Raw genomic sequence first — 16063 nt, forward strand, 5'->3', positions numbered from 1 at the left:
ACCAGCGGGATTTAGAGATGAATCATACCCATATTCTCAGGGAATTAGTTTACCCAATGCAGAAGGGAATGCAAACTAATAAGAAAAATGCAAAATATTAAATCACTTCATTATTGTTATTTATACATAGCCAAAATGAAAATAAAAGAGTGCTGGGTTGGGCCTTCAGGCTAGACCAAACTCAGATGTGGGAATGTCTCAGCTCAGATCACTAGCCTCAAAGCTACCCCCAAAGAAAACTATTAACCCAGGACAACAAAAAGTTACCAAAAGACCCATGGTTACCAAAAAGATAGTCAATTTGGGGTAATGGCAAAATCAAGTAACTATAAAAGTCAGAGAGTATAATATAAATGAATTGTTGGATTTAAAAAATTGGTTTCATCATCTCATGAGAAATCTTAGTGACAAAAGATTATAAAAATAACTACTTTAAGGTTAGTAACCTTAAATTTAAATCCTACAGAAAGAAAAATTATGTTTGGGTTAATGCAGGACCCATAGCTCACTAATAAAGAATTGCTGATGAGTATATGTGATCCAAATTCATAGGAGGCCATTTCAGAAAGAATGACCAGCCTAGTGGACTGGATAAACACCACTCTAAGGGCTGCTTTTCCTGGGAAGGGGACTGCCCTATTCTCCCTATAAAATGCTAAGTGCAGCACCCCAGATGCAGCAGCTGATAGGCTTCACATGCAAGCCATGTGAGACTGGCTTTATGATAGCTGATGTATTCACCCACTGATCAACCCTATAATCCAGCCTAAATGCTGGGGTTAAGAGGGCCCATTTTACATGGGCACTCAAGGTAACATTATTTGTGCAGAATCATACAACTGTTTGAGAAGACTTATCATGGAGGACTTTGCTGTCCCTCACAAGTCTTATAGATTCTTCATAAAGTCTTAGGATATGGCTGGGTGCGGTGGCTCATACCTGTAATTCCAGCACTTTGGAGGCTGAGTTGGGCAGATCACCTGAAGTCAGGAGTTAGAGACCAGCCCTCACAGCATGGTGAAACCTCGTCTCTACTAAAAAAAATAAAATGAAATACAAATAATAAATAAAAAATAAAAATAAAATACAAAAATTAGCTGGACATGGTGGTGGGCATGTGTAATCCCAGCCATGCAGCAGGCTGAGGCAGGAGAATTGCCTGAACCTGGAGGTGGATGTTGTGGTGAGCCAAAATCCTGCCATTGCACTCAGCCTGGTTGACAAGAATAAAACTCCAACTCAAAAAAAAAAAAAAAAAAAAAAAAGGACTAGAAACAAATTCTGTAAATGAAACATGGAACTAAAAACCATACAGAAAATCAATGAAACCAAAAGTTAGTTTTTGAAACAATAAATGAGATCAATAGACTTCCAGCTAGATTAATAAGATCAAAAAGCCAAGATTCAAATAAGAGCAAACAGAAATGACAAAGGTGACTTTAAAACTGAACCCACAGAATTACAAAGATCCTCAGAGACAATTATGAACACCTGTATGTGCACAAGTAGTAAATTGAGCAGAAATAAATAAGTTCCTGGAAACAGACAATCGCTCAAGATTGAACCAGGAAGAAATTGATACCTGGAACAGACAAACATTTAGTTTAATTATTGAGTCAGTAATTAAAAAGCTACCAACAAAACAAAACAACAAAACCTCAGACCACATAGATTCACAGCTTAATTCTACCAGACATACTAAGAAGAGGTGGCAACAGTCATACTAAATCTTTTCCAAAAAAAATGAGGAGGAGAGATTTCTCTGTAAGTAATTCTGTGAAGCCAGAATCACTGCAATACCAAAACCTGGCAAAGACAACACACACACACACACACACACACACACACACGTGCGCGCGAGCGAAAACTACAGGCCAATATATTTGATGAACATAGATGCAAAATCTTCAACAAAATGCTAGCAAACCAAGAGCACATCAAAAAGTTAATTCACCATTGTCAAACAGGCTTCATTCCAGAGATGCAAGATTGGTTCACCATACATAAATCAATAAATGTGATTGGACACATAAACAGAGTTAAAAGCAAAAACCATATAATCATCTTAACATGCAGAAAGAGCTATTGATAAAAACCAACATTTATTTATGATAAAAGCCTTAACAAACTAGCCATTGAAGGAACATATCTCCAAATAAGAAGAACTGGCTGTGAAAAACCCACAGCCAACATTATACTGAATGGGCAAAAGCTGGAAGCATTCCCCTTGAGAACTGGAGCAAGAAAAGGATGTCCAATCACACCACTCCTATTCAATGTAATATTGAAAGAGATAGAAAGGGCTGTCAAAAAGATACAGTAATAAAAATTAGGAAAAGAAGAAGTCAGATTCTCTCTCTTCATGGAAATAAGATTCAACACCTGAAAAACCCTAAAGGCTCCACCAGAAGACTCCTGGAACTGAAAAACTGCTTCAGCACAGTTTTAGGATACAAAATTAGTACACAAAAGTCAGTAGCACTTCTATTCATGAATAATGTACAAGGTGAGCACCAAATCAAGAACACAATCTCATTTACAATAGCCACAAAAAAAAAATAAAAACCTATAAATACATACAACCAAGGAGGTGAAAGATTTCTACAGGGAGAACTATGAAACATTGCTGAAAGAAATCACACAAGACACAAACAAATGGAAAACATTCCGTGTTCATGGATTAGAAGAATCAACATTATTAAAATGGCTATACTGCCCAAAACAATATATAGATTCAATGCCACTCCTATGAACTTACCATTATTTCACACGAGAGTGAAAAAAATATTCTACAACTTTTTTTTTTCTTTTCTTTTCTTTTTTGAGACGGAGTTTCGCTCTTGTTACCCAGGCTGGAGTGCAATGGCGTGATCTCCGCTCACCACAACCTCCGCCTCCTGGGTTCAGGCAATTCTCCTGCCTCAGCCTCCTGAGTAGCTGGGATTACAGGCATGCGCCACCATACCCAGCTAATTTTTTGTATCTTTGGTAGAGACGGGGTTTCACCATTTCGACCAGGATGGTCTTGATCTCTTGACCTCATGATCCACCCGCCTCGGCCTCCCAAAGTGCTGGGATTACAGGCTTGAGCCACCGCGCCCGGCCTATTCTGCAACTTATATGTAACCAAAAGTTCACAATGGATTTGTACTTGTTATTTCTTCTGCTTGAAAATGTCTTTCTTCATCCTTACTCCCATACTTAATTTATATCTTTTCTAAAATGTCATTCTACCAGAGGGGTTATCCTTGACTCTCCTACTTGAGGCTGTCTCTATATCTGAGTCTTGCCTTATACTTCCTTAGCACACTTATTATTGCCAGAGTCATGTGTTATTTGTTTATTTTTTGTCTTCATCTCCCAACTACATGTAAAAGCTCTGACAGCAGGGCTTTTGACTCTTTCTGTGACTTAAGCATCTAGAACAGTGTCTGACAGCTGGGATCACTCAATACATTTTTGTTCAATGGATATATTGACAAACCAATAGAGAGCATTAAATAGTTTGTGTTCTGAGTGCCTGTGCACTGTTGTGGAGTGACACGGGGGTTATCTTCTGGCCTAAAGGGCCTGAGATAAGAAATGTGAGAATGCTAAGAAATGTGATGTGGCAAAGGACACTGGAGACAAATCAAATGTTGTCATCAATAGGTCTAGTAATCGAGATGTGATTGAGGACCATGTGTTTGTAAGATAAAATGAATAAATATAACATGCTAAATTCATAATTGCTACTCAAACTGGGAAAGTGAAGTAAAGAAAGAATTCTTTACGTATGTAATATAAAAAAGAGAAATAGGGTACACATTATACTGTGCTTGAAATTTATTGTTTTTAGAGAAGAATAAATTTAATTTACTAAGAAACAGCAATGAGAAAAGATTAACAGTTTAAATTTCAAGTATATAATCAAATGATAATTTGAAAGGTAAGTATCATAAAACACAGAATGCACTAAATCATGGTCATTCTTTTATTCTGCATTGCCTTCTGATAATTCTTCAAGACAAGTGAGAACACAGGTGTGAAAAGTGAATTTGCCAGTCAAACCTGGAAAAAAAGAGAAAATAATACTTTATCTCCAAAATTGACACTCTTGTAAATAAATTTATACTCTTCCTGGTACTGTCTATTTATAGATAGTTTAATTTATTATAATTCAGGGACCAAAATAATATTTGAGACAGAGTAGACAATTAAATACTCATTAAGTGGGTGTCAGAATAAGTAAGAATTATCATTCAGCATCTGCAATTTAAATTTAAATTTTTTGAGGTTTTCCATCATCATCTTATTTTATTCTATCACTTAAATATTGCCTATACATTTCATCTCTTTTCACCAAATAATATTTTAAATATATCCTTTCTTAAATGTCATCAGCAATTATCTAATCAATTCAGGCTTTTTCCCCATATCACAAAGAGCAGGAATTCAAAAGGAATAAAATGTCCCTATACATTTAAAATATTTGAAATCATATATGCTGTGAATATAGACACATAAAACTGACTTTCTAAAAGGGAAATTGTCACGATTTCCCATGTCCTATTTCCTTGAAAATTCCCATCTCCTTGTTGATATTACATTAGTAACTCCTATAGCAATTGCTCATTAGAGCTACGTAGGCATAAAGTGTCAATTTCTCATGAGTTCCTAGATGGCGGTTGTGCAACTTCTGCAAAGATTATAATTGAGGATAGAAAACTTCAAATAACATCAGGTACAGATTTAGTGGCAGAGACGCCTGTGGCCACAATCATATACCTTCCTGATCAAGGGTTTCTAAATAATGTTGCTCAATATTTTTATCAATTCTATAAAGAGCTTAAGTATTATTATAGCTATTTGTCGACTAGAAAACTGAGGTTTGGAGTAGATTAGAAATAGTTCAAGGTCATGAAACTTAGTTGTCAGGGTCAGGATACAAACGTAGGAGTTTCTTTACCCCAAACTCAGTCTCTTAACAGTAGTGAAGAGAAGCTTTCCCTTAGAGGGTATTTTATTTTGTTTTTTATTTTACTTTAAGTTCTGGGATACATGTGCAGAACGTGCAGGTTTGTTACATAGGTATACGTGCACCATAGTCGTTTGCCTTCTCTAAGTTACTTTCTCTCATTCCCTACTCTCTGTCTCTGGTGTGTGTTGTTCCCCTCCCTATGTCCATGTGTTCTCACTGTTCAACTCCCAATTGTGAGTGAGACAACATGCTGTTTGGTTTTCTGTTCCTGTGGTTTGCTGAGAATGATAGCTTCCAGCTTCATCCATGACCCTGCAAATGACAGGATCTCATTCCTTTTTATAGCTGCATACTATTCCATTGTGTATATGCACCACATTTTCTTTATCCATTACATCATTCATGGGTATTTGGATTGGTTCCAAGCCTTTGCTATTGTAAATGATACTGCAATAAACATACGTGTGCATATGTCTTTACAGAAGAATGATTTATATTCCTTCGGGTATATACCCATTCTTTAGTTTAACCAAATTCCATTTGTCAATTTCAGCTTTTGTTTGCCATTGCTTTTGGTATTTTCTTCATGAAGTTTTTGCCCATGCTTATGTCCTGAATGGTGCCAACTAAGTTTTCTTCTCAGGTTTTTATGGTTTGGGGTTTCACATTTATGTTTTTAAGCCATCGTGACTTAATTTTTGTATAAGGGGTATGGAAGGGGTCCAGTTTCAGTTTTCTGCATATGGCTAGACAGTTTTCTCAGCATTATTTGTTGAATTGAAGATTCTTTCCCCATTACTTGTTTTTGCCAGGGTTGTTGAATATCAGATGGCAAGCAGAGAGCCAAATCATGAAGGGACTCCCAATCACAGTCGCTACAAGGAGAATAAGATACCTAGGAATACAGCTAACAAAGGACCTCTTGATGGAGAACTACAAACTACTGCTCGAGAAAATAAGAGAGAATACAAACAAATGAAAAAACATTTCATTCACATGGATAAGAAGAATCAATATCATGAAAACAGCCATACTGCCCAAAGTAATTTATGAATTCAATGCTATTCCCATCAAACTACCATTGACAAAATTCACCAAAATAGAAAAACTACTTAAAATTTTATGTGGGCTGGGTGCGGAGGCTCAAGCCTGTAATCCCAGCACTTTGGGAGGCCGAGGTGGGTGGATCATGAGGTCAAGAGATTGAGACCATCCTGGTGAACATGGTGAAACCCCGTCTCTACTAAAAAAAAAAAAAAAAATTAGCTGGGCATGGTGGTGCATGCCTGTAACCCCAGCTACTCAGGAGGCTGAGGCAGGAGAATTGCTTGAACCCAGGAGGCGGAGGTTGCGGTAAGCCAAGATCGCACCATTGCACTCCAGCCTGGGTAACAAGAGCAAAACTCGGTCTCAAAAAAACAAAACAAAACAAAACAAAACAAAACAAATTTTTATATGGATCCAAAGATGCACCCATGTAGCCAAGGTAATCCTAAGCAAAAAGAACAAAGCTGGAGGCATCACTCTACCTGACTTCAAACTGTACTACAAGGCTGCAGTTACCAAAACAGCATGGTACTGGCACCAAAACAGACAAACAGACCAATGGAATAGAATAGAGACCTAAGAAATAATGCCGGACAGCTACAGCCTCAGAAGCATTTATATAAATCAATACACTTCAAGGAGCTAAACCTTACTACATTTCTTAAACAGGAATGGTGGTTGGCTTTATGGCATTATTTTTGTTTTTTCTTGTTTTAACTGTTGAGGTTGATAGTCCTACAAAGAAAAGTAACTAGAGTCAGCTTACCTCTATAATCATGCCCCATGGTTACTGAGGATATCAATGGTAATACGGATAGGAACTGTATTCATCTGATGGAAATCCTCGATATGAACGATGCTTTTCCTGCATACACAAAAAAGGAGAGAGCAAATTGCAGAGAATAGAGACGACGACAGTGCAAGTATTTCCCCAAAACTATCATTAAAATCTTAGATGTTAAAGTTGTTAGGACCTTGTATATTATCTACATAAATGTTTTCAAACTTTTAGTTAGATTTTTCTTTTTTGTCAGAAAAATATTTAAAAGCAGGTGAAATGGTAAAGTATTTACTGTGCGTTAACATTTTTGTGACAACATCACATGTAGAAACGCTGATTATAGGTAATCTCTATAAATGCTTTAAATCTTCTTTAATATATTTCCTCCAAGCTACTATTTTGCTCACTATTGAGTATTATGGAAACTAAGTTACTGTTTCCAACTTAGGTGGTGCTTCTTCATCTCCCTCTTTTAGCGAGCTTACTTTCCTTTACAATTACTACATTTCACACCCACTACTGTTATCAAAAATGGTCCTCATCCATTTTTATGTATATTCTTACTTGGTGCTTTTTTAGCATATGTACTTCTATACTATTGAGGAGAATTTTTGAACCCCTATTTATGTTGATATTACAGGCCAAAATAATATGAGATTTTATATACAAACATTTAGAAAAATATTAAATAAATAAAATTTTCTTTCTAATTTAGCATAGTTTAATTTAATGGGTTTATCATCCTCAAAAATTCAGGTAGAAATTAACCATATTAAATAAGTTGCTTCTATGCTTCATTAGGCATATGTAATACTTCATATAATTAGGATTTCAACTATTCTTTAGGTAAGTGTAATTATTTACAGGACAAAGATACTTAAATTCTCAGAGAATAAGTGACAATTGACTTATTCAGCGTGGAACTGAATTTCTGCTAAAATGCTGTTAGGACATAAGATATTTGTGACTTTTAGCCTTTGCATCATAAATAAATGAAATCAATGTACACTTTAGCAATTAATGATATCCAAATTTTTGAGGGACAACTGTCGATTCTTTTAGGAGAATAAATAATCAGAGAAGAAAACTTATTCAGAGTGTATATTATAAGAAGAACACTTACATGGTGTTTTCTTCTATACCCATAATGTTTCTGTGAAATGAAAAGAAAAGATTAAAAATTCTATATATGTTTGATTATCAAGTTTTCCAGTAAATGGAAATGTCTTACCTCTTCATGTGAATCAGCTCCCTTGGAAAAAAAGAAAATTAGAAAATAATTAATATTTTAATTTTATATTTCAAGAGTAAGTATAAATATTGACCTAGCCACAATTGTGATTAAACAGAATGGAGGCATTCTTGGGTTGATGACACACTAAGTTAGTTATTTTAGCTTTATGACACCTTTAAAATGAGTGAAGGATAACCTTCTCTATAAGTAATGTGCTATAATCAAATATCAATTAATTTTGGTTTATACATCTTTGTTATGAAATGCAGGAAATGTCTATTACTAGCAAATAAGAGAGTGGAAACTGAAAAATGAAACACTGGATTGTTTTTTATATGAATATGTTCTATTTAGCTCAAAAGCTACCAACCTGCAAATATTTTATTTGCTAATAGAAGCAGGTATTATACTTTTCTATGTTCTTCTTATATGTTCATGTTTTCTACTTCTATCCTTTTATAATAAAATAATGTGATAAACTGTGATCTCATAACCAATTCTGCTTTTGAAATGTTCTTTATAATTTAGTGAATAAGTTGAAGTATTATTATTCTTTTGTGACCAATTCTCTATTAACTTCATAGAAAGAGGAAGAAGAGGTGGAAGCAGAGAAGTAGAAAGAGCTCCAGAGAGATCAAGTGCTTTACCTAGTAATATACAATAGTAAATGACAACATAAGCTGGGAACTCATGACACTTAATAAATATAGAGATCTGTTATATGGTAAAAAAAAAGTAGGCAACTTTATTTTAGAAAGAATTAAATAATTGCATGCTAACTTTAACAGTTATGTTGTGCAAGAAATGAATTGAAAATTCCTATTCTGACACCCTCTAATACTTGGGTTCCATTTTGTGCACCTTATTCTTTTCTAAGATTTCTAACTTCAGATGGTCTAGAGCTTTTTATAAAGACATTTTCACAGTTCTCAGTCCCAAATATTTATGAAGCTCACTTAATTTTCTTTTACTTTTACATTAAAGTAATTGTACTTGAGTGTAGGTCTGTAATATACATCTTTTATAAGTCCTTAAAGAACTTACATAGGTTAATTCAAAGAATTTTTTATATGGAAATATTTAAGCTTACAAACTGTATTGAAGTCAACATGAGTGTATCCCAGAACAAAAGGAATTAGACAGACCCTTGGGATAAGTACCAAGAATGTATTCTTTAAAATTTCCAGATATACTTACAGCCATGGAGACTATGAGAGCCAAGATGAAAGCAAAGACAAGAAACTTCATAGTTGGCTGAGTCCTATAAAATGATACGTGAAAAATCAGTAATCACATTCTTTCTTGCATTCATTCAACAAACTACTATTGGTCGCACTATGTTTCAAAGCACTGGAAGACATGCTCTGTTTACCAGGCCAGAGTGCAGTGGCATGAGCATAGATTGTTGCAGCCTGGATCACCTGGGCTCAAGCCATCCTCCCACCTTAGCCTCCCTAGTTCCACTTGTAGCTGGATCTGAAAGTATGTGGCACCATGCCCAGATATTTTCTTTCTTTCTTTCTTTCTTTTTTCTTTTAGGAGAGAATGTTTTTAGTCTCACTATATTGCCCAGGCTTTTCTCAAACTCCTGGGCTCTAGCAATATTCCTGCCTTGGCCTTTCAAAATGTTCAGATTACAGGTGTGAGCCCTGGGCAGGACCTCATGAATTGATAAGTAAAGGTGTGTGCTCTGATTTGGAGATATTAATATGCTAAAGAAACACACAAATGGACGTCTTAAATAGACCAAGAGAATGGGAATAAGAAGGTAATGAAGAAAGACAAGCTTGAGTTGGGTTATATGGAATGAGAAAATGGAAGTGTTGGGATACTGCAAAGTAATAAAAGAGAGGAAAGCATATTGAAAGTGCAAACAGTTCAGCATATAGGGAGGACATAATTGGAGAAAACATGACCACTAAGGTTGTTGTGACATTGCAGGGGACTTAGATATTGACATTAAGAATGCTAATTAAGGTTTATAAGTGGATATTTAGAAGACAGAATGACAAGCAATGAAGACTTGCTTTATAATAAAGTCAGCGAATGTGAGCCAGGTTTCTATTAGAGAATAGCTGGTTTAACCCTGAGATTAGAACATGAATGACATTGGTTACAGAAAAACAAAATGAATGTGTTTGAAAAGGGAAAATGTTTGTAGCTACTTTGAGAAGTTGAATTTGTGAAGACTAATATTTCAAATAATATTATTCAACAAAGCCTCATCTGGGACTCTGGTATGTTTTTATAATTATGCATAAGCAAATGAATCCAGTTCCTTTGCTGATACAAAAAAGTAAAGCAGATTACTTATTTTTAAATTACAAACATGTAAATAAAAGCATTTCCATTGGAAAATACAATTACCACAAGACTTACAATTACATGCATTTTTACTTGTTAATTGCAGCTGTGAAATAATTCATTAATAGGTAATTAAATTTTTTTTTCTAATCTCTCTTACCTGTCACTTGCGATAGGACATTACAGTAACATTTTTCATCTAATTATAATAAAATGTCCTGCTCTTAAACAGCCCTACATCTCTATCATAGAAAGCAGAATTCATGATTTTTGGCATTTATTTTATTATTTATTCATTCATTTTGCTTCACTCATTTCAATGAAAACTTCTACTGTAGAACTAACTATAAAAATTATGTAATTCTTGAAGTTTTTCTATTATCTAATAGGTAAATCCTACTACAACTCTTTATGATACAAAAGGCATGAAAATGTTAGCGTTGTTGTGAGAAAGGTGTCTTCTTTTACTAACACATACACTGATAGATAAATAAACATAGGTAATCCATACGTAATTAATGGTTTTGAAAAACATATTTTACCAAGTAACACAATAGTAAAAATTTGGAACAGTAAACTCTTTTCTGCCATAACACTTATGAATGAAAATGGGTTAAATAAATTAGTAAGATTGAAAAGACTAATTGTTATACAGCATATGTTTTGCATTATAACAGAACTGTTTTCAATGATGGAAAGGTCAATAAAAAAGTAATAAAATAGTTTACTATTCAGAAGAAAGTAAATTAAAAAAATAAACTTTTATGATAATACATTTGCAAAGAGAGAATGTATCATTATCTTCTTGTAAAATTTGAACTTCTACTTTAAGTTAAATGTAAAAGTAATAATTAAGAAAGTAGGTATCAAATATCTAGGCAAGGAAATAAAAAGAGTTCATTGAGGTCCCACCATCAGAAAGGATGTAATACATTACCATATTCCACATTATTTATTTTGCATGTTGATTGCTGGTGTTAATTCATAGGAATTGATATCTGGAACTCATCTTCAGATCCCAGTAAAAGATCATTATTTTTTTATAAGAAGTTATCAATAGATAATACACATTTTCATAAGTGGGTTGCAATTGATTTTAGCAAACAATAGCTTTTGCTAAGACATTATATTAGATTGTACTTGAACATATTACCTTTTACTCAAGAGGAGAGTCAAGAAGTCAGTGAAGCTGAGGTGAAGCCTCAAGAGATATCCTTTCATAGAAGGCTGATGTATTTAAACACATTGGAATCTCCCTTTTGTTTTTCCAAATAACATCACTTATGAGATCGTATGATGGAAAGGAAAGTAATGCCCAAAATCTGTCTCTACAAATTCTAAAAATAAACTTAACCAGGTGATTTTACAATAGATGATTGTGACGACAAAGAAAACAGAAAGCAAATGGACCCATCACATGTTAATCCAGGCGTGTGATGTTAGTATAGGCATCAGTGAGTCAGACAACAGAAAAGCATGGTGGAGGAAACCAGGTATAGAAATGATTACAGTGATAAAGGTGTTTTGGTAGAATACCATCAACTACTTTTCAACAAATATATGTTCAAGGTGGAACAGTGCTATGTCAAAAATAATACTAACCATGTTATCAAAATTTTATACATTTTCTAGTGAATAGTGATAATTGGCATAATAAAATTGGAGTCATTCTATACTTCAAAAGTTTTACTACAAATCATTATTTATCTTGTATTCTTAAATTCTTATATTGACTTAAAATATTTTATGTAATAAAGTGAAAAAAAAATTTGTCAAAACTCAGTCATTTTTTGGATACCATGTGATAAAAGGATTCTCATATTTAATGTCAAAAGATTATAGGTGCTTGGTCATATATCTCTCACATAAGACTGATTTATCATGTTTAGAAATTTGAGTTTACTTCCCTGGAGTTTTCAGGATCTGATATGTCTTTATAGAGGCCATTTGTTGAAATAACTGTATTATACAGAAAGAGAAAAACAGAATTCTAATTTAATTCATAGGCAAACATGTATAAAAATTCACCTATTTGCTACTGGTTGAATAATTCGAAGTGCTAAGAAGTGAGTATTAAAAACTCATTTTTAAAGTTCAGATAAGTTATACAGCCCAGTCCGCTGTTCCTCAGATTGTGCCACATACGACCATCGCAATCAGCATCAGCTGGTGCCTGTTGAAATCCAGATTATTAGTCTACCTTTCCAAACTTACTGAGTTAGAATCTTGTGGTGTACACCTGGAAACTGAATTTTAAGAATATCTCCAGGAGACTGTTTGTGTACTTTAAGGACTGGAAAACTACATAACAGAATTGTAAATGCATTATCTTTAGGTTGATCACACTAATTGAAATTATGTTTTTAATTTGTGTATGATTCAGGAAAGGGACCAACACCCACCACGGCCTGTGGTTGAGGGCAGGAGGGAGGGAGAACATCAGGGCAAATAGCTAATGCATGTGGGGTTTAGAACCTAGATTATGGGTTGATAGGTGCAGCAAACCATCATTGCATATGTTTACCTGTGCAACAAATCTGCATGTTTTGCACATGTATTCCAGAACTTAACGTAAAATAAGAAAATAAAATAAAATAAATTTGTGTGTGATTTTTAAAGGAGATGTTTATTAGATAAATCATTTATGCTAATTTGAATAGTCCTATCAGAAATTATGGTATTCTCTAGGTGATATACAAAAGTATAAATTATTTATTTAGGCAAATATATTATTCAAGTAAATTAGATTTAAACTATTCTTGTTCTTTGGCATGGAATTTCTAAGCATCGTAGATAAAAGTTCTCTTCTAGGCATAAAACAAACCTATTCTCTTTACATACTTAATGGAAAAGAGTTACATAGAATTCAGTGACTTTTTTTTTTTTTTAATAGGTCCATGTACTGCATTCATTACCCAGGCTGGAGTGCAGTGGTGCAATCGGAGCTACTGCAGTCTGGAACTACAGGGCTCAAGCAAACCTCCTTTCAGTAGCTAGAGCTATAGGTTTGCACCACTGCACCTGCTTAATTTTTATTTTTTGTAGAGATGGGGTCTCACCATTTTGCCAATACTGTTCTTGAACTTTTGACCTCAAGTGATCCTGGTGCCTAGGGCTTTCAAAGTGCTGGGATTACAAGCATGAGCCACTGTACCATCTCATGGTTCAGTAACTACTGAACTATGTCTGGTTTGAAAAAATATACCCTGCTTTAATTAATTGCAAAATGTCAAATGGTTTCCTTCCTTTCTTCTTTTCCTTTCATTCTCCTGTCATTTCTTACCTGAGGTTTACTTCACTTGTTTGTTGACCTAACAATATTAGGCCCAGTTCTAGTGGATCTAGTATATTCATGTTCTAGGAAGCAAAAAGTAAATAGTCCAAAAGCACTACCAAACAGCAAACTACAATTAAGAAATAGAGATAGTTGTAAATATACTGATTTAAAAACTACAATTAAATCTAAGTGATATACATTTTATGTTGGAACACCAAAATATAGGCATTATTTCACCCATGATTTTCTGCTTCTCCAAGTTAGGAAGTGTGGGGATTATGTATGACAGGTGGAGCAAGCATGGTGGACTAGAAACACAGTAGTGACCTTCTCCTGCTAGTTATAGTCTTAACCTTCCAGGAACGGTAGGCCATTTCAGAAGACTGATGGGCCAGAACATGACTTCATATTTTATAATTAAGTAAAACAGATATATTGTCCTCTATAAGCAAACATTGGGTTCTTTGAAAAGGCCATGCCTTTCAGTTACAAGGGAAATATCAACAAAGAGCTACTGTCTTATCACAGTTGTGGCAATACACTGGTTGCTTAGGGATGCAGCCCATGAATGGGCATTTACAGTGATACTTATGCTGGGCTTTTATCCTTTTTCTTCACCTTCTTCTGCTTCTCCCCCTCCTCCTCCTTCTCGTCTTCTTCTCTGTGCTCCTCTTCCTCCATTTTCTGCGTCTCCTCCTCCTCCTCCTCCTCCTCCTCTTCCTCCTCATCCTTTTTCTCCAAATCTCCCATGAAGAAAGCATGGGACAGTTTGTTACCAAAATATGTGGTGTTTATTTATTTAACTAATAAAATTTATGTTGTATTCCTATTTGAATTACTAAAATGAAAAATACTCCTATTGATCTATATGGGACAACATGTGACTGTCTACTAAATAAGACAGAATCCCCTTTATTCTGGAGATGCCATGTGACTAGCTTTACTCATACTCTTAAGGAGTTTTTCATATAATTTGAGAGTCAAACAAGATTAGAGGCTCAAAGAAATAGAGAAATTCAGGATAAGACTAATTACATGAGACTAAAATTGGGAGATGAAGATCCACACTGGAGCTGCAGATTGGGGACTTACAAGCCTCTTAATTATAACCAAGACTATGAATTAGAATAGATCACACAGGAGGGATGCATAGAATCAGAAGAAAATAAGCTGAGGAGCGATGCCCTGGTTAGCACTGATGTAATATGTCGATGAAAATAGAAAATTCATGAAAATATTTGTGATAGTAAAGATGAGCAGAGAAGAGATGTATTTCTAAGCAGTTTGTATATTGCAGAAGCCAAGAAGTTGAAATATTACGAAGGAAATCTTCATTTCCATAAACAAATGTGGCTGTGAACTTGGCAGTTGCTGAATCTCTCTTATTAAATATTCTTATATTTAAGGTATTATAATAATAGTTAAAATTCAACTAAATGAGAATATACAAAAATATGTTGTAAATAAAAATGCCCCAAATGCAAACATTATTTTATTATCCTTTTAACCACAAAAATCTTCATTGGAAAAAGAGTATTAATTTTACAACTCTTTAAGAATAGAGGAGGAAATGTAAAACAGATAACAGTAAGAAAACATTTTTGAAAAACCTGAGAATCACCTCAAGGATTGAGATGTTGGAGAAAGTTAGAAATTTAATTAAATGTATAGTAACTTAGAGGGGAGTGAGAGAGGGAAGTTTAAAGAGGCTATGCAAAATGGGCTTATTTTTTCTTTTTCAAAATATGTAGAGTTATTTTTTCCTTCTGGGATTTACTAGTGGATCAGATGAGTTGGATGCTTTAGAAAACTAATAATATCTTTGGAAATTTTATTGGAAAGAAAGAATGAGACTATAAAACTAAATAAAAGAAAAATTGTTGCTAAGCAATGTTGTGCTGCACATTTAGAAAACATAAAAGAAACATTTTTTCTTTTAGATTAGTTTTCTTGGTAGAACTGCAGTGTAGAAAAATTCATCAATTACTAGGATTAATATTTTACTGAGTAGAGATTCTAAAACTCAGGGTTCACTGGAGTTGACTCAGTTATTACAATATGTATTGAATGATGAAGTCCTGGGTTGGAAGAAAGTGAAATAAAGAACGAACAGACAGAAAAAGTCAACATAAGAGTATTAAGGCTCTACAGTTTTCTGTAAGGTCAAAGTACAGGTATCTATGCTTCAATCTTTGTCTCACTTCCAAAATATAAATGAGAACATGTATTCATTCACAGACATTCATCCTAATTCAAAGGCCATGCTTGACCTACAGAGCTTTAATCATCTGCATGCCCTTTTTCTGTGACCTAACTGATTTTGATCCACTTCTTGCCTTCTCTGTCCATATTAATCTCCTTGAAGTTTTCCCAAATACAACAAACATGTCTCTTCCACAATAGATTGGAATTTGCTATTTCTTCTGCTGGAAAATTCATTTCCTCTATTCATTCCCCAAA

The 16063-nt window shown here is 34.3% G+C and overlaps 1 long non-coding RNA gene across 1 annotated transcript; it reads right to left on the reverse strand.

Annotated features, from left to right (window-relative positions):
- Window positions 1-3896: 3896 nt before the first annotated feature.
- Window positions 3897-8040, reverse strand: LOC108590905 (uncharacterized). Its single transcript, XR_013533291.1, has 4 exons — window positions 8020-8040; window positions 7912-7941; window positions 6774-6872; window positions 3897-4050 (listed from the first exon to the last, which is right to left on the reverse strand). It is a non-coding gene; the product is annotated as an uncharacterized LOC108590905 (long non-coding RNA).
- Between the last annotated feature and the right edge of the window lie 8023 nt (window positions 8041-16063).

Source organism: Callithrix jacchus, chromosome 3 (genome assembly GCF_049354715.1).
Source record: "Callithrix jacchus isolate 240 chromosome 3, calJac240_pri, whole genome shotgun sequence".
NCBI lineage: Eukaryota > Metazoa > Chordata > Mammalia > Primates > Cebidae > Callithrix > Callithrix jacchus.